The following is a 7,213-nucleotide window of genomic DNA, read 5'->3' as shown; positions in this document are numbered from 1 at the left end:
ATGTGCTGGGGTTTGACTCTTAAGCAGAGCTAATTGTTTATTTTGCAGCCTAGCAGTTCTCCTGTGGGGCTCTGGGCAGGTCAATTCACTTGAGAACGATGGGTAAATCAGTTCCTGGGAAGCTGTGCACTGCCTGGCCCCGATGCTTCAGCATGCTTGAGGTCAGCTTGGCTGTCTCAGACTGTCTAATAATATGCAGAATAATAGAATTAAGTATTCATTTTAATTGCTGATCAATAAGATTTGTTTTCATCTAAATCTGCGTGCTAGTTTCTAAACCACTACAGTCTGTTTCATCAATGACCTTCTTGATTTTAGCTTAAGCTTTCTAGATTCTGCCGATCTTATTTTCTCGCCTGTCCCTGGGAGAGGAAGGGATGATGGCTGGAGGTTTGGCAGTCAGCGAGGGCCTGGCCACCACTACAGTTCTGGACACTCAGCCTTGGAGATGTGATCAGGAATCTGCTCTTAGTTCCCAGTTTTGTATTGCAAAGACTGACCATGCTGCCAGCACTGTGTTTTATGAGTGAATTTTCATTTGGTCAAACTCCAAAGCAGCCTTAATTTTAAGGTGGAATTCTTTGTGGATGAGGCTGTGAAGAATATGGTGTTTATACTCCCATCCTACCGGCAGTACAGTAGAACAACTCCTAACTGATTTGGTAATAAAGACCTAGTTTTTCTTCACTAAACCTGCCCTAGCAAAATTCATAAGCTGGTGATAGCTATCTCTGGCGTGGAAAATCTTTATTGAGTTTATTGACAATTTAATATATGTTGTCAAGCTTTGTTGTTTAGTTTCTGTTTGTCCAGAGACACTTGGGGCTCCTTTTGCTTCCTAAGGGATTAAACTAGCAAGCACTTAGAATCAGATATTGGGAAGATGGGTGCAGGAGACCTTGTAATTTACTATGGGAAAACATAATAATGATGAACATTTCAGATGGAAATGATAGTATTTGACATACTATGTGAAATGCTTTTATATGATTTTTTCATTTTTCTTTTATTTTTAATCCTGGATAAATTAAACAAGGCTTTTGGGGAAAGCATGAGCTGGATTTTATATTGAGTTTGATAACCTCTGATTCTGCTCTCGTTTCTCTATCTGCTGGAACTTGTAGCAAACTAGCTATGTCCATGTTTAATTCTGTAATAATTATCTTTCAAATCGAGCCTTTCTCACTTGGTGTTGATATATTTGGGAGAGGGAGGGGAATGGAGAAAAAAGAGCTACTTTCATGAATACAATTGAAATTTCATATTGCTGATTTGACCCTTTCCAAGATTCAAGTGACCACTGGATCAGGTTGGAACTGAGGGGATGACTCATGACTCTGGCAAAAAAACTACGTTTCATTCCACATATTAGGAGTTTTCTGTTGCCCACAAGAAAGTTCTGAAAAAAAAAAAACCCAGAAGAGAAATGGGTTTCAAATTTCCTCTGCTATTTTCTGGTGACTCTTCTTTCTGGAGATGCCTTAGCAAGTGTAGGACATCTGAAAAACTTGGAACTGCAACTTTATTGTTGAGGCTCTGATGAACATTGCTTCTGTCATCAAGTTCTTGTGTTAATATTTTCAACTTAGCTGAGTAATGTTGGTATTAGCAGACACTGATAAAGCCATGCCTTCCTAATTTATAATGCATTCTTAATAAAAAAAAAAAAAAATCTGTTTCTTCATGTATTTAATTACCTAGTGAGTATAAGAGGGAATGAAGTTAATACTGCGCAGATTTGAAGCAAAACACGGCTTTTTAATGTGCTTCAGTATGGGCTATGCACAAGTAAATAGACATGATCTTTAAGCTTCAGTTACCTTGAATTACCCTATGCATATTCAAATTCAGATTGATGAATGCTGAACCAAAAGCAGACATCATATGGTTAATTGAAGTTCTTTTCATTCAGAGGCAAACTATTTTCATTGCTTTGTTTTGAGGGTGGGTTGGTTTTGATGGGGTTTTTTTCTGCTAAGGCAATGGCAAGCATTTATTTATCCAGCTCCCTCCACATTTTCCACCATCGTTATTGCCAGTGACCCCTGCAGTGATAAGTGGTCAATGACCCTCAGCCAGGGTGAGCTGCAGGAACCTTACAGACGTGCCTGTTCTTTCTCACAGGGGTAGAACAAGTGCAAGAGCACAGTGGCATTTTGCTAAAAGATACTATTTTTCCCAACAGGTTCTTCTACAGGCAGAATCAAATGCTTTCTTCAAGAGCAACCACATCTTTTCTCTGCCTGAAAGGTTGTGTTTGTTTGGGTTTTTTTCTCTTCCCTTAGGTGAGAGATAAAAAATGAAGAGGAAAGCCAGTGGAAATGTCAAAAATACCAACTGGTAGTAATTTGGTATGAGTGTCTCCATTTACACATCAAACTTGCTCTTCGAGAACTTGGAGCTGTATTTAAAATGGATTTTGCTAGGTGGTCTGCTGCTGATGATCTGCATTTCTTCTTCCATTTCTTTGCTGTGCTTGTTTGCTATTGCTGCTGAATGTCCCCAAAAAGTAAAGTGGTGTGGAAGAGTTGAGCTTCTGAACCAGCTTCTGAAATTCTAAAGCTGATCTGTAAGTTTTATTCCTATGGGATTTTTAAAAGTAGATATGTCATCAAAGTTAACTTTCTTCAGAAAGCAACAAGATTGTCGTCCTTCCACTGATACTCTTTTTATTTAACAGAGGTATTTGATGGTGCTGTAAAGGGGCAAGATGCAGAATGAGTTTGAGAGAAGTCATTGAAACTGGGAGCACAGATGGTTGATTCCTACAAATCAAAAAACGGATGTTTTGTAGGCAAATGAAATCTAATCCTATTTGGAGGGTCAACAGGATAAATAGAAAGAACTAAATACAGATCTATATAGATAAACTCCCCCCAGAAATCTATGAAGCAGGACTGATAGCTGCCATAGCCCAGGCAGCCTGTGGATCTAATTGCCTGCCTGAATTCAGCCCTTGCCTGGATCCCAGGGGAGACGTCTCTGCATTTCTCTCCCAGCATTCCAGGGATGATCCTGCTCCTTTCATGGTGCCCCAGAGTCCTGCGAGCCCCCCGTCCTGGGGCCATCCTGATGCCTGCCGGGGCCTTTAGGGTCCCCCCTGACGTGCAGACAGGGTTTGACTCCAAGCTTCCTTGGAAGGTGGAGGCAGGTGAATATTGGCCACCTTCTTCTTTCCCGCTGCCCTCCATACTCTTGCAAACCCTGCTGGGGCACTCGGGCTCTCCATTGCAGGCAGTCTGGAGCTGCCATGCAAACCCATCTCTCAAGGAGTCCCCAGGTCTCAGGTGCAACATCAAGAAAATGACACAGCAACGTGTAGAAAACGTGAACTTTATTCACTTGACTACTTCTAAAATCTACACTACAACGTTACTTGAAGACTATGGGGTAAGAATCTTAAGCCTAAAATACTTCAATACTTCAACTGTTTAGAACTGAACACTAAGGGAAAGGTCAACTTCTTGGGGGAAACGTGGTGGGGAATCCTACAACTAACAATAGGGGTGTGGCTAACTTCTAAGATGGGGAACGTCGCAGTGCCTGGGCTGGGCACTGGTCACACATTCCCCGTAAGGTTCTGAATTTGGAGTGCCACGCTGGAGGTCAGAGCTGCGGGGAGGTGCGGAGTCTCCTGCCAATGCCCTCTTTTGCCGCCGTCTTGGTTGTTGGTCTCGGCTGAGAGTGAAGGCACAACCGCATCAAGTCACGGTTGTGCCTCAGCAGCTGCATCAACTTCTTTGGACAGCCGTGTCTTCGATGGCGGCGGGGCCCTGCACGGCCTGAAGGGCTCCGGAGATTCCGCTGCAAGGCAAAGCGCAGGGATCCCCATGGAAGAGGCAGAGGGGCAGAGCGGGGCCGGCACCCACAAAGTTGGGCTGCCTTTGGCCTCGGAGACAGAGACTCGGGCTCAGTTGGGCTGGGCTGCCCCGGGGAAGAGGCTGCAGCATGCAGAGCTCTGGCCGCCTCTGCTTGGTGATGTCCATGGGGCTCAGCCCCTGGGCCGGATTCCCCAGCCAGGAGCTCAGGCCCCTTCTGCCGCAGGGCATTGGCCAAAGGGTGCCCAAGAGGCCCTCAAGGTCTGCCCCATCCCGCCTCCCTGACCCCCCCAGCCCCGCCTCACCTCTCCCCGGCATCTCTGAAATCTTCTCTCAAGGGCCCATCCCATGGCCATGCCTATGATGAGCACGCCAACCAGCAGGACTGCCCAGGACACCCACAGGATCTGCTCAGGGTCCGTCTCCTCCGGGTAGAAATCCTCCGGAAGCATAGGAGAGGCATCCGTGCTCTGCTCGAGTTTGCTGGAAGGGTCGAGGGGATGGGCCAAGAGCAGCAGCACGTAAAGCTGCAGCAGCGAGGAAGAGCCGTGAGCAGCCATAGAGCTCTGCCAGCAGCACAGAGGCTCTGGGCGTCTCTCTGCAAGCAGGTCTGCCTGGGCTCTGGGGCGCAGCAACAGCTGGCGACAGTTGCCAGGCACCGTGCCGTCGCCAGAGGCTGTGATGTCACAGAAGCACAGAACGCCCTGGCCTCAGAGAGCCCTGAGAGAATGTTGAGTCCAACCTGTGAGCCATGGCGGCAAGCATGGCCAGCAGAGCGGGGCCCGAGCGCTGCGACCTGGCTTGCCTTGCCCACCTGCCACAAGGATGACTCCAGCAGCCCCCTGTCAGGCCATTGCAGGATCTAATGGCCCTTTCTGGGCACAAGTTCTTGCCAACGCCCAGCGTAAACCTCCCTTGGCACAGCTTCAAAGCCTTGTTGGCATCTGCTCTCTCTTGTCCTTGCCCATCTGGCTGGCGCTGCCGTGTTGCTCACTGGCCTGTCTGTGGGAGAAGAGGCTGTGCCAATGAGTGCTGCTCAACTTTGAGGCCATTCAAAGGAGGATTTGATTGTGCCTGCTGTGGGAAGGAAGATGTGTGCACATGGCCACTTCCCATAGGTTTTACCGCAGATTTTCATCAACAGCTGTCCTACTGAAAGTAAAGTCTGTTTTAGTGAGTATTTGAGGGGTTCCAGAACACAATGGCATCTCAGGGAAATTCTGCTGGTTCAGTTCTACTGAGGTTTTGAGATGAGTTGCAAATCCTGAAAATTTTCTCCTTGCCGAGGTGGTAATTTCACAGTTTAGATTGTGGGGATATTGATTGCTCAGTGTTGAGGACCTAATGTAACTTTCAGCAGCAGAAATTTTCAACATCCAGTGATTGTCTTTGAGACAAAAACATTTGAAATCTTTTTTTCTGTGGACAGGAATTGCTTCTGTGATACTTCACATCATCCATTAAAAATTTGATGCCTGGAAAAAGTCCCGAGTGCTGTGTGATTTCCTTGGTCGTGTTCTTTGGAATGGCTTCCCCCCCATTTTCTGAAGCTGGCCACAGAAAGGTAATAGATGGGTGAGAAGTTATGAAAGGCCAACTGGTGTAGATCTTTGCCTCCTGTTTCGAGGTCTGTGGTGAGCTGTGAGTCAAAGAGCTGATTTGACGCTCTGGAGGTCAGAACTGAGGGGAGATGCGGAGTCTCCTCCCAATGCCCACTTTTGCCGCTGACTTGGTTCTTGGCCTCGGCTGAGAGCAGTAACGAAGGTGCAGCTGCATCAGGTCACGGTTCTGCCTCAGCAGCTGCATCAACTTCTTTGGACAGCCCTGTCCTCGGCGACTGCGGGGCAATATAAATACAATATAAATTCCAGCTCATGCTTTCCCCAAAAGCCTCGTTTAATTTATCCAGGATTAAAAATTAAAGAAAAACTAAAAAATAACTTAAAAGCATTTCACATATTATGTCAAATACTATCATTTCCATCTGAAGTGTTCATCATTATTATATTTTTCTGAAGTGAATTACCAAGTCTCCTGCACCCATCTTCCCAAAATCTGATTCTAAGTGCTTGCTAGTTTAATCCCTTAGGAAGCAAAGGTAGCCCCAGGTGTCTCTGGATAAACAGAAACTTAGCAGCAAAGCTTGACAAAGTATATTAAATTGTCAATAAACTCAATAAAGATTTTCCACGCCAGAGATAGCTATCACCAGCTTATGAATTTTGCTAGGGCAGGTTTAGTGAAGAAAAACTAGGTCTTTATTACCAAATCCGTTAGGAGTTGCTTAACTGTACTGCCGTTAGGATGGGAGTATAAACACCATATTCTTCACCGCCTCATCCACAAAGAATTCCACCTTAAAATTAAGGCTGCTTTGGAGTTTGACCAAATGAAAATTCACTCATAAAACACAGTGCTGGCAGCATGGTCAGTCTTTGCAATACAAAACTGGGAACTAACAGCAGATTCCTGATCACATCTCCAAGGCTGAGAGTCCAGAACTGTAGTGGTGGTCAGGCCCTCGCTGACTGCCAAACCTCCAGCCATCATCCCTTCCTCTTCCAGGGACAGGCGAGAAAATAAGATCGGCAGAAACTAGAAAGCAAAAATCAGGAAGGTCATTGATGAAACAGACTGTAGTGGTTTAGAAACTAGCACGCAGATTTAGATGAAAACACATCTTATTGATCAGCAATTAAAATGAATACTTAATTCTATTATTCTGCATTATTATTAGACAGTCCAAGACAGCCAAGCTGACCTCAAGCATGCTGAAGCATCGGGGCCAGGCAGTGCACATCTTCCCAGGAGCTGATTTACCCATCGTTCTCAAGTGAATTGACCTGCCCACAGCCCCACAGTAGATCTGCTAGGCTGCAAAATAAAAAATGAGCTCTGCTTAAGAGTCAAACCCCAGCACACAGACCATATTAAAGAAAGAATGAAACCTGCAGCATTTGATGGACCTTCAATGCCCTGAGAAGATGGCAAATTCCCCAAGATGAACAAGTTTCCAAAACACAAATCAAAGGACTGATTTTGATGGATCAAATGTTAAATAGGCCTGTGAAATTGGAGTTTTGATGGATTTTTCTGAGATTGTGTGGAAAGTTGTCAAGATTTTGTGGGATGTTTCTGGAATTTGGTAGGGTTTGGAGAAGATTTCTGTAATTTTGTGGGACGTTTCTGGAATTTTGTGTGATTTTCTAGAATTTTGTGGGATATTGAGGAAACTTGAAGAATTTTGATGGATTTTTCCGATATTGTGTGGAAATTTGTCAAGATTTTGTGGGATGTTTCTGGAATTTGGTAGGGTTTTGAAAAGATTTCAAGAATTTTGTTTGATGTTTCTGGATTTTTGTGGGATATTGAATTTACTTGAAGAATCTTGATGG

General features: G+C 45.0%; 1 long non-coding RNA gene across 1 annotated transcript; it reads right to left on the bottom strand.

Annotated features, from left to right (window-relative positions):
• Positions 1–3,317: 3,317 nt before the first annotated feature.
• LOC147646061 (uncharacterized) lies at positions 3,318–4,427 on the bottom strand. The gene is made up of 2 exons (XR_015281986.1): positions 4,124–4,427; positions 3,318–3,804 (listed from the first exon to the last, which is right to left on the bottom strand). It is a non-coding gene; the product is annotated as an uncharacterized LOC147646061 (long non-coding RNA).
• Positions 4,428–7,213: the final 2,786 nt, after the last annotated feature.

Source organism: Cyanistes caeruleus, unplaced genomic scaffold (assembly GCF_971803275.1).
Source record: "Cyanistes caeruleus unplaced genomic scaffold, bCyaCae1.hap1.1 HAP1_SCAFFOLD_128, whole genome shotgun sequence".
Lineage (NCBI taxonomy): Eukaryota > Metazoa > Chordata > Aves > Passeriformes > Paridae > Cyanistes > Cyanistes caeruleus.
This window is presented reverse-complemented; position numbering and strand designations above follow the sequence as displayed.